Source organism: Rhipicephalus microplus, chromosome 5, assembly GCF_043290135.1.
Source record: "Rhipicephalus microplus isolate Deutch F79 chromosome 5, USDA_Rmic, whole genome shotgun sequence".
In the NCBI taxonomy this organism is placed as follows: Eukaryota; Metazoa; Arthropoda; class Arachnida; order Ixodida; family Ixodidae; genus Rhipicephalus; species Rhipicephalus microplus.
This window is the reverse complement of record NC_134704.1, coordinates 138,522,916-138,545,229: the sequence shown is the minus strand read 5'-3', so window position 1 is coordinate 138,545,229 and position 22,314 is coordinate 138,522,916.

Sequence of the window (22,314 nt, the reverse complement as noted above, 5' to 3'; positions counted from 1 at the left end):
TGGGCGAGAGCGTTCTTATTGTGGCGCCCGTGTTTAGAGGCGTAGCCGCGACGCGCAGGCGCAGAAGCGGTGCTGACCCTTTTCGCCACACTACCATTTATATTAAAGGACCAGGTTTTCATACTCTTCGGCAGAACTCCACTATTCAATTAGTAAAAACTCATAGATTTTAGGTGTCATTTTAAACAGCAGACTAACATGGTCGTCTCGCACTTAGTTCCTTGAACAAAAAGTGAATCAAGCTATTGAAATTCTCCGCCATCTCTGTGGGGCTAAGTGGGGTGGTACTACATAGTAGCTGTTGACCCTACATGTCGCGTGGATACGCCACATGGTACTTTACTCTGTGTCTCTGCTGTAGGGACTTGCAGCCTCTACCAAAATAACATTGCACTTGTTATTTGCTAAGGAGTTTGTGCGTATGTGTGAGGTTGCCAAGGTCAGCTTTCACTGATTTCTTGTATTCAGTAGCTCGACAACCACCTTTGGCAGTACTTCGAGCAAAAGCAGTGTCAAGAAATTTATTTAAAGTTTTGCCGAAACATTACAGCCCTTCTTTATCTAGCGAACTATCAAACAGAACGGGAATCCTGCTACAGGATAATGTGTCCTAACTCCAAGCAGTATTACCCGGATATAAACTAAACCACCCAAACCACATTGAACGCGGCCGGCACTGAACGTTATCGGTGAACTAGACAGCATACGCAAGAAATCAAACAAGGCATCCCTAGTGGCGGCACAGATGGTGCTTCATTTGCATGCAATGCGCAGTAGAGAGGTGAAAATATATGCAAGTGGATGTAACATAAGAGGCGTCCCTCTGCGCGATATTTATACCCAAACTTAAAAAAACTGTAAAATTTATCGCACACTTCTTCATAAACGACATCAAAATTGGTGGCTATCTTCAAGAAGTTCAGTTGATCTCCGACAATTTAGGGACAGGAAAGGGTGTAGTATGCACGGATAGCGAACTCACCCTTCAGATAATCAAACATGTGATATCACCTCAGAACAATGGCTAAATAGCACAATATGATGCAGAGGCTGTGCAATTTGTCTTAGCACAGGGTCTCACATCGTATTCGAATGAATAGCCAGCCAAATTTAAATGCATAACAATGAAGAGGCGGACTAGCTTTCCAGGAAAGCCTTAAACGAAGGACGGGATGGTGGATTGCCTAAGACCGGGAAGAAAATTCGCAAGTTAATGCAAGCAATTAACCACTGTTCAACCGAAAGGTGGTTCGATAGCCTGAAGTCAAATGAACCATTGCTTTATGAACTTGATCCGGACAGAAAACTTACAATGATGACAGATCTTCCATGACACTTAGAGAAGTAAATCTACAAATTTCGTTTGGAAGTAGCACATACAAACAACTTGCTGCACAAGATACATCGATCCTACTGAATGGTATGCCAATTTAGTGGTAGTAGTAGTAATATTTTTATTTACAGTAAGCCAGATACAGAGCTCACTGCAGGAACAAAGGGCTAATGGCGAACAGCCTGACAAAGGCCCTTATCCCTCTGCAGTCCGTGACAGTGCAAAGCTTAAACAATATATATATTCAATACATTGGTTTCAAGCAACCTGAAATTGTAAGCACGACATTCAAACATAAATAGCATAAGAAGTTTACATAACACATTTTAAGAATTGGAGGTCACTCTCGTTATATTCACAACTAAACAATATTGATGAAACAACTCAAAAACAGACACAAAATGCATGCGGATACAATGAATTCCGCTGTATACACTCGTATAATTGACATAAAAGTTTATGAACAATTTAAGCATTTGCAGAGGCATGAGACTCCATTACGTAGTTTCGGTAGCGTAGACCGGTGGTTATGAATAAGTTCTTTCTTTGTTTCTTAAAAGTCGCACTACTAGCCCTAAAGTTCTATTGATCTGCAAGGGTATTTAAAACCTGAGGTACCTGGTAAGCAATACTTTGTTTTCCATACTTGGTTCTTGTTCTAGGAGCTCGTTTCTTTTGTTCTCGCATATTGTAGTGTGGTCTTTCGGTGCAACTTTCTTCATATAGCTTAGTCTTTTGTATTAACTGAAGTAATTTAAATTGATATAATTGATCAATTCTGAGTATGGAATGTTTAATGAATAGTGGAGCAGTGCGCAAGTCTTGCAGATTCCCCCTGTAATTTTCAAAGCAGCGCAATATTTTTTTTGTATAGTTATTAACTTATGGTAATTCCCTTGTGATGTCGTTCCCCAGACTAACATCCCATAACTTACTTTAGAATGGAAGAGTGCATAGTACATACTTATTTTTAACCTCAATGGGATTATGTGCATTGTTCTAAAAAAACAACCAACTATTCGCGCTAATGCGGTGATCAGATGATTTACATGTGTATTCCAGTTTAATTCCTCCTGAAACCATACACCAAGAAACTTTTGTTCCCTAACATGTGCGATGCAATTTCCTTCGAATTTTACAGCTATGTTACTAATAGGTTTGTTTATAGGTCGGAATATCATATAGGTTGTTTTTTTTGCATTCAAGCGCAGTCCATTTTGCCTTAACCAATTTGAAAGATTGCTTAGATAATTATTTACACTGACCTCAAGTGATATTAGATTGTCTGATGAAAAGAAAACATTCGTATCGTCAGCGTACATTATAAGTTCAGGAGAATGAGGTATATCGACAATATCATTTATATAGACAAGGAACAATAATGGCCCCAGTATAGACCTTTGGGGGACTCCTTGGTTCAACTTTATCTTTGTATAAATAGTGTTATTCAGTTTTACATATTGATAACGATCTTCTGGGTAACTTTTAAACAGTTGTAGTGCAACTCCACGCACCCCATAACTTGATAATTTATGAATCAATGATTTGAAGTGTATGGAGTCAAATGCCTTTTGAAGATCGAGGAAGAGCCCAAGAGTAATTTTTTGTTTTCCATATTTTCGATTATCTTATCTTTGATATACACTAGAGCTTGTTCTGTTGATTTATTTTTTTGAAAACCATACTGACTTTTTGTTATTATTTGGTGCTTATCAAAAAAGGATGCAAGTCTATCATAAATAACCCCTTCAAATACTTTTGATATTGTTGGAAGCACGGATATAGGTCGATAGTTCGCTAAAGTATTGATATCACCACCTTTTTGTACTGCAGTGACTTTTGCTACTTTTAGCTGCTCTGGAATTAAACCGTTAGTGAGGGTGAGGTTGATAATATAGGCCAAGACATTAGATATCAATGGTGACACCATTTTTAACTCAACAGAACCTATCTCATCAATCCCTGATGCAACATTGTTTTTAAGTTTTCTAATTAATCTTTCTACTTCAACCGGATCTGTGGGTGCGAGAAAAATAGAATACGGCAAAGGAGATTTATCAGGAGTTGGAGCATTATCTCGCTTTTCATCCGTTAAAATAAAGGAACCCGCATTTATGAAATGTTCATTCATGACATTGGCCAACCTTTCACCACTGAAAATCTGACCATTAATTGTTAGGTACTGTGTCCTATTACAACCCTTTTTTCTGTTCGTAAGCCCATTGATGACCTCCCATAGCTTCCTCTGGTCATTGTAAATGCTTTCAAATAATTTTTCATAGTAGTTCTGTTTAGCCTTCCGTATTTCTGAATTTAAAACGTTTCTGTATTTCTTGTACTCAGCTAAGGCGTCTGTGTTCTGCGAACGGATGAAATCATGATACAATTTATTCTTTATTTTTATGCGCCGGTAAAGATCATGATTTATCCAAGCCTTTCTGCATTTCTTATTTCTGCCACGTGAGCGCTTCTGAATTGGAGATGCCGCATCATAGCTAGTACTCAATAACGACATGAATGTGTTATAAGCGTCATGAGGATTTTCTTGTCTATAAACAGTGGTCCAATCTATGTTCTGAATTAGCTGAAAAAAATGTTCCCGAGTTTTGCTGTTTTTAATTCGGTGGAAAAATGTCTCTGTTTTCTGACCAATTTGAGGAGTAACTCGTGCAAGAAAGAAGATGGGCATATGATCACTTATGTCATACGCAAATACCCCGGATTTTATATTCTGTGAACCTAAATTTGAGGCGCATATATCAAGGAGCGTAGCACTTCTTGATGTAATCCTAGTAGGTGAACGTATAAAATTTGTACTTCCATATGTAAGTAAGAGCATTTCAAAATCTTTGGCATAAGGATCATTGGAACAGAGGTCAATGTTTATGTCACCCATGACTATGCAAGGAGTATTCCCGCGAACAGTGGATAACACAACATTAAGAAACTCAATAAATTTCTTTTTGTGGCCATGTGGTGGCCTATATACGCCAATTACTATGAATGGGACAACACACATTGTAATGCATTCAACATCATCGTTCATAACAGTATACTTATCAAGCAGTTCACTCGAAAGCGTATCCTTAAAATAAATAGCAAGACCTCCACCTTTTTGCTGGTTACGACAGAGGAGTTCATCACTATAGCCTGGAAAGAACGGCGCATCTTCTTTATAAGTAATCCATGTCTCGGAGAAAACTAGCACATTAAATCCGATAGCTATAGACCATATAAAATTAGCAATGTCGTCGACCTTTCTTTTTATGCTTCTACAATTTATATGCAATGCTTTAAACAAGCCTTTTTCGGATTGAAATGCCCTATTAAAGTCTTCAACACTGTAATACTTTTGGTTATTTACAAGATCAGTCATAGTGGAATGTTTTTCAATTTGTTATGACATATGTCACATCTAATTTTTAATTTTAGCCAGGCTTGTCTCATCCGCAATGTGTATCGCTCGCGATCCTTCATCTTTGCGTGCAAGGATTTTGCCACCGGATGTCCAGACAAATTTCCATGCGGCTTCTTTTTTTTTGTATTGCCGCTGCAAGCAATGCCTTGCCCTTCTGCGTCAAATGCTCATTTACAAAAATGGGCGTTTTTTGTCATCCCCAAGCAAAGAACTATCGAGCCTCTTCTTTCTACATTTCGCCAGTATGTCGTCACGTTTTGTTCTTTTTACAAAACGAACGATTATTTTCTTCACACCAGGCTTAGGAGTGGGAATCCAGTGGCATGCGTCAATATCAGACAGATCAACTGCCGTGCCGACAGCTTCGCTTATCTTTCTTACAACATCCACTGGATCATTTCCGACCGGTGCACCTTTTATCTCAAGATTGTTTAGGTGCTGATATTGTTCGAGCTCATCGCATTTTTGTGACAGTCTCTTATTTTCCGCTTTCAATGCCCTGTTTTGTCTTATGAGCTCTTGCATTTCAGCTCTCATATTCTTAATATCAGTGGCTACATCTTTCACCTCACTGCAGGTGTCAGAGCAAAAGGCTATGCAGTCTTTAATTTCCTGAATCTCACTTCTGAAATCGCGTTTGAAATTTTCAAATGCCTTCGACAGCTCTTTTAAATCCTTTACATCTGCTGCGTTCTTTTCCGCAAATTTGGCAATGAAGAACGAATTGTTCGCCATAATTTTCGAAATAGCTTAAAAAACGCAAATAAAACGAGATTATTAAAAAGAAACTAGCAAGTTTGGACAGATGGCTTCCCCCCTCCCCCCAAAAAAACTACTTTAACCATGACCGGAGATGCATTGTCAGAAAAAAGTAAACATATTCCTGACAGATTTCTTTGTGCAGACCGGATTGGAAAAGCACTTGTTATATACAGCTAGAGGCTGTGATATGTGGAAGGGTGTGTTGGTAAGTACACTGTGAATGTAGAAAGAAATGTGTGCGTGTGAACGTTTTATGACAGACTGAACTGCTAGTCAGCAAATTGTATATTGCCATGTTATTATGACTTGTTTCAGTGTACTAATATGCTTTTTTTTTCTTCAATGTTTAATATCAGTACCATACAGTAATTTCTTTTCGCTTCAGAACTTATCTATATAGAGTAGCCGAAGCAATATGGCCTTTCACCTTTCCACAGCGAAAACGTTATAATAGTACAAAAAAAACAGCCAGCAAACAGCACTACCTTCCTTTCCTCGTACCCAAACTTCAACACTTACGGACACAAAAGTATATTATGTGTACATTTCATATACAATATTTTCAGACAATATGCATTGTTAGTTATAAATCAATGCTTGCCCTGTTCTTGTCGTTTTCGAACAAAAAAACCATGTCGAGAAGCCAATACTCTTCTGCAGTAGAAGTAACATGAACGCTACTAATCACAAAAACTCGTTAACTGCCTCCTTTATATGATGACATGATGGTACTAGTTCGTATTAAAAAGTTGCCATGAGAACCAATTTATGATACACTAATTCTTTAAGAATTCTAGAAAGCTGCGCGTTGTTCGAGATATTCATCTTAGGATTTTGCACGCAAAATAAGAATAACTACAGTGCCGTGCGCGCGCGAATGTTCCCTCTGGGTCACGATAAACTGAAACCGCCAGTGAAAAGGGAAAGACAATATTTCAATATTTAAATGCGCCTTTCTATATTGGCACACTCGCTTGTCATTGTGATCGCCCTTCCTATTGTCTCCGTCAACGCTCTCGTTATCCACTGGCTTAAGAACCTTGTATTCGCAAGGAAGCGCTGGAGAGTCGTTTACCCGATGTTTGGTGCTGCCACTACTCCAAGCCACGTTTTTTTCATCGACACGCTCCTTGAATTCTTCCTCAACTGTGTCCTCATGTTCGGTCTCCTGAAAAAGAATCATAGAGTGAGACCTTTGTATGGCTAAAATGCCCCGGGAGGAGTGCGTTTCTTTTAGAACACTTTCTAGCGTATACTCCCGCTTCTGTCGCTTTCTGTGAGGCATCCTAAGTTCTCGTTTGTGCATTTCGGCAACGCTTGTGATCTCGCTCTCCTCCTTGAGAATAAACAATTGGGCTTTCTTTTTTTTAGCAAGTGACTATTGTGGTCATGCTCACAGCACCACCTAAGATCAAACGTGGTTGTGTTGATGTGCCACCACTCAACAACTTGCTCTCGCAATCCTCTGCCTGGTTCGCGAGAAGGCCACCAGCACCTTTCGGCACAGTGTATTTATTGCAACCACATAGTCATACATCGCACAGTATACCGCTAATACTGCGCATATACGCAGAGAGAACCATTTCAAATAAATGTACAATATTCGCCAATACCGACATGTGCACATGGTAATAATGATGCAGTACCGAATTTTACTAGTTTTAGATGAAAATCCCCCTGAAACATATGAGTTGACAACTTGTGTTCTTCACGGATGTGGCGTCTTTCACTTAATTAGCTACACTGAAGGGCAATGTTCTCGGGGACGTTGCTTGACGTAAAAGCCACTAATCTCGGAAAAATTGAGTAATACGCAACTGAAAAAGAAAAGAAACATGAAAAGGGAACGCCGAAAATAGGAGAACAAAAGATACCAACAGGATAAGCCACTAAAGAATATGCAACGCCAAGGCCTTCTGACGCGAGAGCGGCGTAACCAAGTTAGGCAGGGCCTACCACGGCTTGCAGCGGCTAGCTTGAGCTTCGTAAATGATGCGTGGCGCCCAATCAGTCTACAGCTGCTTCTGCAGGCGAGGATTAGGGCGATGGCCTCGAGTGCAGCGGCAGAGTTAGAGTGGTGGCAGTGGAACATTGTTCCTTGCATTATGCAACGAGGCATCTGTCTTGTCTAGGCTTTGAGAGGCTCTGTCGAGGTAACGTTTTCAGCGCCTGATGCAACCAATTGCAGCTTTCCCACGGGTGAAGACTTCCGCCGTAACACTTTGTGACTCCATGTTAAATTCGACAAAGTTGCATACACCTAGTTTGTAGTTAGGAACTTTCGGAATAAGCCATGTTGTGGTTAATTTTTTTTGTTTTCAGAAAGAAGGCACTTTGTTGAATTTTCGCTCCTGCTTGCATCAAAGAAAGGCTGCCTGTAGCCCATACTCCTATTTTCAAAACTGCAGGTTCTACTTAGAAAAATTATTCTTTCATGCTTAATTTAGTACGTGTGTCGGTTGTTTTATGCAAAAACTTGAGCCGCACTTCAAGTGACGCTCCCTAATTAGGTGTTTTCTACGTCAACAGTGATGTTGGATAAAAGAGCGTGAATTTATCGATAGTTAGAAATGAGCGCATTAGAACGAATGAGTGCAGTTACATAGATAGTTTATTCAGTTCATTAGCACACGGTCAGCTACATGCGTATATAAATTTGTCAATGGAACCCTGATACCTGGATAAACTGACATTTTGTCTACTACGCATTTTCCCAATATTTCAGCACTGACCTCATATAGGAATGCGGAAACTTTGCACAAAGCCAGGCAAAGCTTGAAACAGGGAGGCACGCATCCATCACCTCTCGTACTTCCTGTCAGCCAACTCGTCTATCTTCGAGGTGCGCGGCTCCTTCCTCGGCAATCTCCCTTGTGAGTAAAAAAAAAATAATCCTCAGCAGCGCCCTAAACACTTAGAAAGCAATGTCAGTTAGAAAAGAAAAATTGACATAGCAGAACCAAGCGAAATTTTGAGGGTGAAGAATGTGCAGGAGAAGCGGACTGCACCCCCAGTTGAACCATACAAAAAAAAAACTTGTTCTGTTCTACAATGTTGTTCTTGCTGCGAATGTGTTTGGCAAAGTTTATTCTTCAGTGATGAATTCTTGCGATGCATAGCTTAATGAGGTTGCCTTTGAGTTCCTTGCTTTTCTTGTTTGTTGTAAGAGTAGAAGTTGCCTGTTGGTTTACACTTCTCTTCCGAATGGAGTGCTCTGCAACAATCCTCGACAATGAGTGCTGAAAGTGCGTGCTGGCTTCCTCGGCAGTACACAGTTTTTTAAGACTACTTGTGACTTTCTGGAAACAATCGGGGCACAGCTAGAATGAGCTGAAGAGCGGAGGTGTCACGTGCTGCATCCATAGCTATAGGCGTGGCTCAGCAACCGTGCATGTGTGGCTTGGTCTTGGCGTGTTATGTGACCACTAGTCGACGCGTTGCTTCCTTCCTCTTTCTGGGGGCGAAGCTGCCTAAGCCATGGGTCGTGCATCCGCAATGTATGTAGTAGTAGTAATAGTAGTATTAGTAATAGTAGTTGCAGTAGTAGTAGTAGAATCAGATGCTTAGTTAAAAATTGGCCCCGTATCTGCATGTAATCTGCAGATGTCGTCAAAAGACAATAGTTTTGCGTATGAAAGAGTGAACAAGACATTTATTTGGTGTTCTACGCAAGAAAATTGGTTAATCATAATCTGAAGACGCTTCTTTGCAGTGCCTCGAGCATGCAGCGGAGGCGAACGAGCGCATCAAGTCACGTCACACGTGAGACAAGAGCGCCATCTGGCAGTTTTCTTGGAAAGCGAAGCACGTGACTGTGAGATGGGTGTGCGCGCCTGTCTCGGAGAAGATAAGGTGTAGAATGCAAGGCGACGGGTAGGTGCCACCACAGTCTCGTTTTAGCAAAGCGTTGGAAACGCTCGCCCGTTCGTGCAAGCGTTGCATGGTCAGCGCAGCGTGATAACCGCTACGGTCGTTAGATATACTCGTTAAATATACTCGTACGGTCGTTAAGTATGCCTTTTCTAGTAAAAGACGCACATGCAGAATATATAAGAGTTGTTGTGGTGCCCTAGACAAGCACAATAATTGCTTTTTAATTGACACTTCCACAAGTATGAACGCTGAACCTTGAGCAACATTGGGGGGTGCAGTGGATGGGGTCAGCCACTTCAAATACCCGGTGCTGTTAAGAGCGGACAAAAAGACAAATTACAGACAGAGAGACAGACCAAAATTTTTGCGTCGAAAGTCCCCAAGAAAGAGTATCATCTTTAAAAGTAGTATTAGATGGACGCACTTTGAGCACTATCTGACCAGAAAGCATTGCCACGTTAAACCCGCTGGACGTAACCTTCTTGGTTTTATCGAAGTTTATCGAGAATTGAGCCGCAGTGCCATGAATATAGTGAACTGGTATATAACCATGAACTAGAGGCAGTAAAAGGTGGGAAGTAGACACGAAGTGCACGCTATAAGAAAGTGCGTGAGTGCCACCTCACGTTTAGTCCTTGGAATGTCCGCTGGATAGCGGCACTTTTATACGCTGAATATATGATGAAAAGATGCGAGATGCCACTGATTACAGTGTTTACTAGAATAATGGACAAATGAACGGACGGACGGATGGGTGGACAATTGATGGACGGACATATGAATAGATGCAATGGCGGACGCGTGGACAAAAACAGCGACGGACTCACGGATGGACGCACAAACAGACGAACGCACGGACGAATGCATAAATGGACGGATGGCTGGAAGAACGCACGGATGGTCACACAGATGTATGCAGGGCCGGATGGAATCAAGACCGAACGGACGCTTCACCCCACTTATCATCATGCACTCAGTTGATATGTTGTGGTTTTAAAGACGATAGTCTTTCTTGGGGATCATCGACGCGAAAATTTAGGTCTGTCTGTCTGTCTGTCTGTCTGTTTATCCACTCTGAACAGCAGTGGGTACTTGAAAAGGTTGACCCCATCCACAGCGCCCACCAATTTTGCTCAAGATTGAGCGTTCATGCCTGTGGAATCGTAAATTGAAAATCAATTATTGCGCATGTCTGGGGCACCATAACAGCACGTATATATCTAGATGTGCGTGTTTTACTAGAGAAGGCATACATAAGTAATTTTAAGGACCGTAGCGCTTATCACGCTGCGCTGACCATGCAACGCTTGCACGGAACGGGGAGTGATTCCAACGCTTTGCTAAGACGAGACGGTGGGGGCACCTACCGTCGCCCTGCGTTCTACACCTTATCACCTCTGAGATGGGCGCACACACCTGCCTCAGAGCCCCGTGCTTTGTTTACAAAGAAAACTGCCAGAAAATGCTCGAGTCTCACGTGTGACGTAATTTGATGCGCTTGTTCGCCTCCGCTGCACGCTCGAGGCACTATATATCGCGGCGCTCCTAGAATACAACTCACTCAATTTCTTGCGCAGAACATCAAATAAATGTCTTGTTCACTCTCTTGACACGCCAGACTATCCTCTTTCAACGACATTTGCAGAATACAAGCAGATACGGGGCCTACTTTTTCATATGCAACGCATTTCTTAGCGAACTTTGGTGAGTTTGAGCGTATCTATCTATGTAGCTGTCAAGGACTTTTAGCTCTCCTGGCTGTTTCGATATTGGTATCAACACCAAACTTGGTATGGCATAACATGACTGTATTATGAACATATTGGACTACTCATAGCATGAAAGCATGGTATTTAGGTTATGAATGTCATGATTTACAATTAATAGTTGTACAGCGTTTGCAGTGGTATCATTCACATGGTATGTTGTAAAACTGGTATGGCCTGGCATGATTGCACGGCGAACGCAAGCGACAGACCATAACACGAAAATCGGCACATGCGTGGCATGTAACACGACTACATGTCACGCTCTTAATACGCTCGTGGCCGTTTCGCTAGCATCACATATACTAAAATTGGTGTTACAGTACGTTATTAAAAGACGAATGTATGCGACTGGTGCAAACAATAAATTCATGAGATTCGTGTCCTAACAACATGACTACATGTCATGTTCATGATGCGTTGGCAGCCGTTTTGCTAGCTTCACTTACACCAAAGTTGGTATTATGGGACGTGAATGGATAATGAAAATATAATACTGGTTCAAACATGATAAGCATGAGATGCGTGTCTTGTAACAACATGACTACATGCTACGCTCATGATGCACTCGCGGCCGTTTCGCTAGCTTCACATGTACCAAACTCGGTATTACGTGACGCGAACGGACGACAAAGGTAAATGACACATAGAAACATGATGATCATGACATGCGTTTTATGTAACAACATGACTACATGCCACACTGATGATGCGTTCGCGGCCGTTTCTCTAGCTTCACATATGCCAAATTTGGTATTAAGTTACGCCTATGAATGACGAAGGTATGTGACTGGTGCAAACTAGATAATCAAGAGAAGCGTGTCATGTGGGAACATCACTACGTGGCACAGTCAAGGTGCCGATACATTTCGACTTCACACGGTGCGCGTTCTCGCCGGCGTCCATTTCGTCGCGTAACGCCGGCGTTGCCACAGAAGGCGCTGGTCCTGCCATATACTCGCAGGCGCGCGCAGTGCTGCTTTGCTTTGACATATGCGCGCTTCAGCGTATCCAGCATCCCTCCGTCACGAAAAGAGGGACACGCAGTGATATCTGGGTAACGCATTGGCGGGAAATGCAGCATGTCGCATTTCGCGCTGGTTGCCATTAGGCCGCACCGACGGACGCTAGTTCAGCCTAGCGTCAAACTATAGAATGCTCGCATCTGCTGACGTAGCGCCGCTGTGCGCTGCGTGCGTGCGCGTCAACTCTACATCGCAGTATATTGGACCCTTTATGATGCGCTCGCTGCCGTTTTGCTAGCTTCACATATGCCAAATTTAGTGCTACGTGACGTCAGTGGATGAGGAAATATATGACTGATGTAAACATGATAATTCTGACATACGTGTCATGTAAGAACATAAAATATACCACGTTCGTAGCGTGCTCGCAGCTGTTTCGCTAGCACCACATATACGGAATTTGGTATCACGTGACCTGAATAGGTGGCGATGGTAAACGACACATCCAAAGATGATAATCATGACACGGAAGTCATGTAGGACATCATATAACTCCACCTCGAAACATTGTGCTGATTTTAAATTGACATATCAGCATTTCTTATTCGTGCTTTGTATATCATCGGTTCCCACTGTACATGGAATCTGCCATTTTTTTCTTGTAACCTTTTCACTGTTTGCTTAGCAACTATGGGAACCTAATGTGCGTGCTGCACTTCTTTCGAACTCCAACATCATGGCAAAAAAAGATTGCATTCTAATTATTTGATGCAAGGTACTGATTGTGAAAATGAAATTAAAATATATCGCTACAATTACTTCGGCTTCGCCTATATGCCTCGCCTATATGCAGTTTGACGAAAATGCTTCCACGCATCATAAAGCGCAACGCGCAACTGTTCTACTTTTAGGAAGTCATCGCACTACAGTCAGGAAAGGTGTATATACAGAACTATATGGTGAGAGAATATTACTATTGCAGTGCTTATAAATCCCCACTGAATACGTTTTAGCTGTTGGTGTTCCCGTTTACCACGTGCTGACTTTGACAGTCAACTTGTTTGACAAAGCATGTTTGAGGTAGTGTGTCAAGACAAATAGAAATATATGGCTACATGGTTAATACCCCCGTGATGCTGCAAAGAGGCATCCATTTTTTTATGAAAGAATACGTTACCCTTGTGACCAAGCCTGCTCGCACCTCTATGCCCGGTGAAATTTTCACTGGACTTAAGGAAGCGATCAACTTCTATGGCAGTAACTGCCGCCAACGGCTGATGATAACACAAAGTATTACAAAGGCGCGCGTTTGCTTGTTTATCTCAGTATTGGCCACGCTCCTTCCGAAGGGCGCTGGTATTCTACAATTGTTCGTGCGATTGCCTTCACGAATATTCCCCATCCATATACAAAAGCGCGTCACATCTTTCCTCAAAAAGTACGTAAATGGTTTTACTCCCTACTAAAAGCTATTGTATTTTGAAGGTTATTTTTGTGCACCTCACAATACCAGTACTGCTAAATTAGTGATGAACTCGAAATAAGCTTGTATGTTTCTTTCATTTTGCAGCAATGCTGTCAGGACTTTCGCTTGCAGAGATTAATTGACATGATAGCGACTGAAGCACTCTTACTACTTGTGTGGTCAGAGCCATAAACTAAAACAATGTCTATTTGCCTCAACTCGCATGAATTTTCGTAAACTGGTGATAGAAATATGTACTTTACTTAAGTTTATGTCACCTAAAATAGGACCTAATATTAACAAAACTGCTCTTTATAGTTTATTTTTCTCGTGCGGTATTTTACGATGTAATAAACAGTTTTAAATGCAGCAATTGGAACAGAAAATTTGTCCACAGAAATGGTTGTGCGTGTACGTAGCATGCGTATGCATGGCAATTTACATATTTATAAGACAATACATACAGCCACATCAGGACAAGTGAGTTACACTGGGGCTAAACAAAATAAAAATAGCTTTTTCCCTTCTGGCTGAGAATTCATTCCCGAAAGAATGCCAGTTGCACGCGCACTTACGTTCACGCTGATTAGGTAATAGTTAAGATGCATTCCACTCGAGTTATTATTGTTCCCAATACATTGCCATCCTGATTTTAGCGCTGACTTTAATTTCGTAAAGAAAACTTAATATGTGTAATCTGGTTACTTGTATATTGTGTTTTTGTATTTCTGGTCGTGAAACACAGCGTAGTTGAAAGTGGGTAACTGATTAAGCTTATCATCAAACGGCTCTAGCTTTTTATAATCACCATTTTAAATCTACCTCCATTGAAGCACTATTTCCTGGTTGTCATAATAGCTTGCCTGTCTGTGATCCGATAAGCAAACCACCGTGAAAGACATCACGTTCTGCGTTAGCCAGAATTAGTGGCCCTTAATACATGTACTGTCGTTGGAGCAGTAAACGTTTCTGTCTCGATGTTCAATTATTTATATTCCATAATCCTAAACGACTTACGGGCGATTACGGCACTAAAAGGAAGGCCAGAACCCTCTTCAAAGATAACAGCTCCTCTTGAGGGGCTGCCGAAAAAATAGGCGTTTGGCATATTTGTTTCTATAGCCAGCGCCTATACCACTTTCACTCGGGCCTGAAAGAGTCTGTGGGCTTCCCGAACGGGAAAAAATGATGTCTTCGAATAACCATGAATAATGAGTCACTGTGTTACAACTCAGCGCTTCGCCAGTAGTTGTATAAGAAGTAGCGCAGCATCATTTACGTTCCATGCAAATCACGGCACTTCTATAACGAGAGACTGCAGTGAGTTAGGCATACCGCTTGATTGGTAAACCACTAGTTGAGAAACTATTTCAGAGCGCTTTGCTTCTGTTTTTTTCGTCGAATCTCTGCTTAGAGTAAATGCTGGAGGGACAGTAGCAGTGCACAGTTTTGTTAGATGTGCAACTCCCACCGATGCTTGCTGCATGAATGTCAGCAGTAACACTGAATGAATAAAGAGCTCACAGCAACAATTTAACGGTAATGGTCACAGTCGATGCACATGGCATTTTTGGCAACGGAGTGCCTAAACACACCCACTTTAGATGAAGAAAAAAGCAAAGTGACACGCGAATAGCTTCCTAGTGTGTTAACTTGCAAAGAGGAAATTCAAAAACATTTGGAGCATTTCTAAGTGTGCGAACGTTCAGCCGCGCTGCTTCGTTTCACTGACGCTTCACTGACGATAAAGGAATTTATGCCTCAGTAAGAGGTGAATGTGGCTATGCTGTGATTGTTGTCTTAAAATAAACACAAAATTGTTCGGGAATATTGTACATCCTTGCTCAGCATTTATTTCGAATAGACGAATGGTTTGCCTTGACAAAGAAATGCCACATGTCAATACTCATATAAAGAAGTGTCTCATTTATTTTACTGGTTTACCTGGGTAATGATGACTTCATAAACTTGCATTTGGAAGCGTTAGGTAAGACGAGTGATGTTGATAACAATGACTGACCTTAAATAGTTGTTCATAAAAACTTCAGTTACCCAAAGAATATTGCAAAGCACATTCAGCTACTGCAAAACGATTGTGAGAGTGATACGCCATATACTTTTAAAATCATGTGTTTTCTGCCATCGCTTGCGCAAACAGATTCCCTTACACTAGCATGGTAAAGTAACTTCCTAACAAGCCAACTGCTATTAGTCCCTCTTAATCCCTTTGTTACGAGTCCTCGGGTGTTCCTCCAGGCAGTCCCTGCCTGCCCGACGACGGCGGCTTTCAGAGTCGCTCAATGATACTCTAATGATGGCCATTGTCTGAGGCGTGTGATTGCAAAAGAAAAACTAACAAAGACGCAAAGGAAGACTCGATCGGGTCGGAAGTGGCTCTGATCTTCGGTAACGCGTTCATTGGCAGCATAGACAAAAGCAAGAAGAGACTCCGACACCGACTGCCAGTCTGGCGCCCGACCGAGTCGTTGCACCACCGCAGGACGACCAGTGGGATGAGTGCTTCTTAGGACCCATAAATGCCGACGACATTGCCGAGCGACAGCGAGCTGACCCAGATCTTAGGGGCCTAGCTGGATACCTCGAGGGCCAGAGCGCTATTGTTCCACAAGTATTCAGGTGATGACTGGCGTCATTTTTCTTGAAGAACGACGCCCTCGTAAAGAATAACTTCTTTGTGGCCAATGCCAGATATGTCATCATCGTACCTCCAACAATGTGACCAGAAACTCTTCAGGCTCTCGTCCCTTCGTCTAGACGATGACCTGCGGCTAGACACCTCGAACTTCTCGCATGATGGCAAAAGTACAAGAAAAGTACTACAGACCGCGCCTTGCCCCTGACGTGTCCAGCTACGTAAGGGCGTTCCCGACTATCAGCGACAAATGACACCAACCAAGAGACCCGCAGGCTTCCTCCAGTCCATCGACACTCCCCGACGACCAATTGAGCAGATCGGGATAGACCCCTCTTGGGGCAGTTGCTAAAGTCGTATTGCGAAAATAAATGAATAATCATAGCCCCTGACTACTTCACACGCTATGCCAAAAGAGGAGCCCTGCCAACAATAGTAAAGTATTTTGTTGAGAAAATCGCCTTTCAACACGGTGCCTATGAGGTTCCAATCACCAAAAGAGGTAGGGCGTTTACTGCTCACCTGAATCGGGCAATCCTAAGATAGAGCCAGAGAAACCACCGTCGAACAACCGTGTACCATCCCCAAACCAACGGCCTGATCGAGCACCTAATTAAGACCATCGCCGACATGCTGACCATGTACTCGACGTCGAACACAAGATGTGGGACGCCATACTTTCATACGTGGCCTTCGCATACAAAATGGCCAGACAGGAGACGAAGCGGATAGTGCCATACAAGTTGGTCTACAGAAGAAGCCCGGCAACGACGCTCCACACCATGCTGCCCAACATTGCTGACAAAGAGCCCCGCCACGGTGGTGTTGTGTTTACAGTACTCAGCTGCTGACACGCAGGTCATGGGATTGAATTCCAGCTGTGGCGGATGCGTTTTTAATGGAGTTGAAAATGCTGTAGGCCCATGTGCTCAAATTCGGGCGCACGCTGAAGAACCACAGGTTGTCGAAATTTTCCGAGCCATGCACTACAGCGTCTCTTGTAATCATATGGTGGTTTAGGGACGTTAAACCTCACATATCAACCAATCACTGACAAAGAATACTTCGACGTTACCGTCTACCTGCAGCGCGCCGAAGAAACTCGACAACTCACCCGCCTCCATATCAAGAACCAAGAGACGACCGACAGCCGCCATTCAATCTTCGACAAAGCTTTACGAGCTCGGTGACCCCGTTTAGGTGTGGGCGCCGATACGCCAACATGGACTACGCCAAAAACTTCTGCGACGATACTTCGGACCTTGCAGGGTTGTTGAACGTCTCGGACCACTCGACCACGAGGTTGTCTCCAAAGACATTACTGTTAACGGCTCCGTGCACGACCTAAAGTGGTCCATGGCATTCTCTTCAAGCCTTTTCATGCTTGATGCTGAGGACTTTAATTTTTGTCGTTGCTGTGCTTTATTGCTTTCACTTATTGTTTATTTTTTACTTTATTATTTCATACTCAATTTTCGTTATAGAATCTGGGTGATGCCTATTTCAGAGGGGTGCAACGCTACATTCTTTGCAAAAGTTTCGTTATCGCCTTGTTACACGGGCGAAAAAACAGACGGGTGGACGGATGGATGGATGCACGGATGAACGCACTGAAGGATAGACCTCGTTGCCACTTACTGCATTGTGCAGCACATGCTCTCCAAATACGCACTCAGACGTGTCCATATTCAACCTTTCACGATGCGAGGGAAGTGCATAGACTGTGTTTGGAAACTTCCCATTGCAGCTATGTGGTAAAAAGACCTGTCTCGCTTCATTTCTTGGACCATAAAACGAAAGGAAAACGCAATATCTGAATCGTCACTTACTTTAAGATGCTTTACACATCTGTTTTTGTTAGTATGACCGGTTTTCAGTAGATATGGTTTTGTTTTTTGCCAGGTGTCCTGAAAAAGTGTTGTCAGTAGAACGATTCTGCTGCACATGCGCATTTGCTCTGCCAAAGCTGGTTCACCCGTGTGTATATTCGTGTCTTTAATTTTAATATTAAAACTTTAGTTGAGAGTCAGCGCTCATGTTGTAGTGTCCTTCATCTGCGTCTTCGTCCTTCTGCGCTGTGATTTATTGAAAGAATAAAGCCATTACAAAGAAAGAACATCGCAATGCAGCCGCCATGACAACAAAGAAAAGGAAGAAAGAAATGAGACCATAAACTAACCAAAACAAAAGAAAAGCTGATTTGTATATTACACGCGCAGTCATACGTCTTTCTAATGAAGAATTGGCAAACTTTTCACGAAAGAATTAGGGCTTACCGTAGATTTCTCTCTCTCAAGCTTCGCCCACTTATCATAATTCAAGGCGTGGTTTTTTAGGGGCGACGCTACTTAAGCCATCGCTCGGGCATTGCCGACGTATGTATTTGTAGTAGTAGTAGTATTAGTAGTAGTAGTAGTAGTAGTAGTAGTAGTAGTAGTAGTAGTAGTAGTAGTAGTAGTAGTAGTAGTAGTAGTAGTAGTAGTAGTAGTAGTAGTAAATAGCCACCTCTTTAGTCCTTGGCATTTTCACTGGATGGCGGTACTTGTATGTTTTGAATATATGATGAAAAGATGCGAGATGGCGGTACTTGAACTGTTCACTGGATGGATGAACGAACGGACAGATGGACGCATGGACAGATGGATGGATGCATGGAGTGACGAACAACAGGCGCGTGGACGGAGGGATGGAAGCACGAACGGGTGTGCAGATGAATGGACGCACTGAAAAACCCACGGATGGGTAGACGCACAGACGGATGGATGGAACCACGGGCGGACTGACGAATGCTTCGCCCTACTCATCGTAATTCACTCCTTTGTTATGCTGTGATTTTTTTAAACAATTCTTGCAACACGCGCTATCATTTTTTATTGGTTGCACGTTCTTTCATATAGGCGAAGTTTTGTATACTTTTGAATTCAATCAATACAAAAAGGTATAGGGTGCATTAACATGTTCACCCAGGGCTTCATGCCAGGTGTGGGTTTTTTGTAACTTCGCATCACTTTTATGGTTCATCGTCAAGGTGACATATACACGGATTAATCAAATAAAAGTGCATGAAAACACTCCCATCGCGAACGGTCATGAGTTGGGGATCTGTACAAGTCACGCAGTGGACAAAATTGAATGAAATAGCACCGAAAGCGGCATCATCAAGGCCCTTTTTGTGGTACTACCAACAAGTCTTGAATATTACTACGAATTATACTCGCGTTAATCTTTGGAAGTGGCCAGTAGTGTGCCATCGTTATATGTAACTATATTTGCATAACAGCTTTTGATGTTCTCTGTAAACGCGACTGCCCACTGATTAACAAATGACCATGTAACCAATAAACAAATTAAAAAAAGAAATATCCCTACTGAAACGTTCCGTATGCGATGCCCAATAATTCCGTATGTTTCTGTAAGAATCTTACGGAAATATAGGGAAATTATATATATTTTTATTTATTTATTTTCAGATTTACTGCCAGCCTTTAAAAAAGGCCTTTGGCAGGAGCGGGCAGAACAAATAAAAGAATACGAGAACATACGCAAATACGTCCACAAAATATAGGAAACATATGTAGGAAACATATGTAAACATTAGTATAGGAAACACAAAATATATGGAAACATATATAGGAAACATATGTATTTTTTACGGAAACATATGGAATTATTGGACTCGCATACGGAACGTTTCAGTAGGGATAATGCAGGCGTTTTGTTATAGCTACATCTGCAGAACATTGAAATACGAAGGGACGCTTCGCGGTCTGCGGAGTTTCTTAGTTCGACAGTGCAAATACCACTGTCGAAATCAAAGAGACACACGGCCGTGTGCCCTATCTTTATTGATTCGCGCAGCATTGCAATCTAATCTCCCTGATTTTCTAGTCCACCGAATAATATTGTAACGTGCAGAGTTGTAGTAGTCACAGTATATTTACAACAAGCATGAAGTGAAGCATTGACGCTCTATGATAATTGCGACACCATCAGTTTATTGTTTGTTTGTTGTCTGTGAGCACTGGAATTAGCTTTAACCTGAGACACGTCAACGTCTTCTACGGGTAGTAGCACCCTCTAGCCCACAGTGGCACAGACAAAATTTGATAGGTCATACCCAGATAGAACTTGATGGTTTCTGCATTAAAGAATAGCACTTCGGTATCGTCGATTCATCGAACTCGGAAACGAAGACATGAGTTATTTTAGTTTCTGGCCATAAGGCAAAAAAACTAATGCTTTGAAGATAGGGCTTAACTTAACGAGCACGGTTCCGTGTCCATTCTATATGTTGTTTCACGACAGATGGCTATGCCGTACGTGGTTTCCTTGCTGCTTCAGCACGTGACAACAGCTTTCCCAGACGCCAAGCAGCATGAGGCGAAGACAGCATACGACAATCCAAGGCCCTATAGTGATTCACATTTTTGAATGGGAGGGGGGAGACTAAAAGAAAATGGCGGGAAAATCAGCTACGAAGAGCTGAAACCCTGCCTCCAACTGATACTTTAGGGTTTGAAACCCTGCCTCCAACTGATACAGGCTCTGAACGACGGGCACAATTTCGTGAGCTGCTGAACAGTGCAACTTCACTTGTGTCGTCCTACAGTGTACCTAAGGCATCTGTTTGCAACGCATCGCGTGCCCAATTAACTCTTTTTGGAAGATTGAGCGCCGCGACAACTATTTCGGAGCATCACTTCTGAAACGCTCCTGGTTTCACGACTTATGTGAACAGTGAAGTGTGCAGCCAAATATTTTCTTTTTTTTGCTCTTCGAATATGTGAACTATGTACTGTGTTTAAAAGTGTCTTGGTTTTGGACTGTGTATAATGCGAGGTATTTGTGCATTTATGACATTAGGCTAGTTGTGTTAAAGCACAGGTAAGGTTCCATTCTGTTCTACGCAATTTCTCACGCGTAATTTGTGTCGGGTAACCGACACTCTTGCAGCTAAAACGAAATCATGGCTCAAGAGTTATAGAAAATAAAAAGCACTTTAGCAGATTTTGTCGTCAATATGAACGTTCCAGCCAGCATACACTTTAGAGGCAGCAAATAGAAACTGTATGATATTGACCATGTCCCATCACCTTTAATGATGCAAATCCAAAGACAGCTCTGTCTTCTAATAAATTGGATCCATCAACGCCCGCCGTTAATAACAATTTCAATTTTTAAGCCTCCAACTCATCTTCAACGTCTTACTCCCTTGTTGGTTATGGACCCATATAGCGTACTACAACACATTGCAACAAACTGGTTGTTATTGTTGAGAGCTGGGCAATATTATGCTCATAATCAGCGACGCCAGAACGTAACTCACAGCATGATGCATGGGCACATTTCCGTGCCTTCGCCACTGTACTTGTTGGCGACGCAATGTTTCCGAAAAAGAAAAACACCACAACAGATATGATGAGCCTTTATTTTCTTCTTCACCGCTCCTAGAGCGACGCTGTCATCAGCGCAACGCCCTGTACTCTATACTGACGCTCAGCTTTTTATACGGCGCAAACGGTCATTCATTGAATTATTGAGCACGCCTTGCAATGAATGCTAGATACAAGCCTTCGAGTCTGTCTATCAACTACTGTGGGCACATTATGAAAGAGAAATCGCTGGAAAGAATTTTCCTAAAACTTTCACTGTGTATTTTGTGTAGGCATGCCGTTCTGATTATACCCAAATAAATGTTCATTTTTCATTAATCCTTTATTTATTAAACCCACTTGGTTGAGGGCCTTGAGAAGCGAAGTGGTTACACTGAAACTAGAAAAAAATACAGAAAACTGAATAGGTCGTTTCCGTACATAGGCAGGGAATTTCACAGTTTTATCTACACTAACAAAGGCAGATAACAAGCTCACAAATGAATAAAAAATAAAAAGTGCACTAAGGTTACAGAAGATGTACGTAGGAACAGATAAAGTCCTCAGTAACTCTTTGCACTCGTGTTGTACAAGCATAGTAAACAAAAAAAGAGGAGCCATTTATACAACATTATTTACAATCATTATAAACAAATGCTCATCATGAATGGCTATGATGTCATAAGGAACGTGGTTTTATTTAGAGG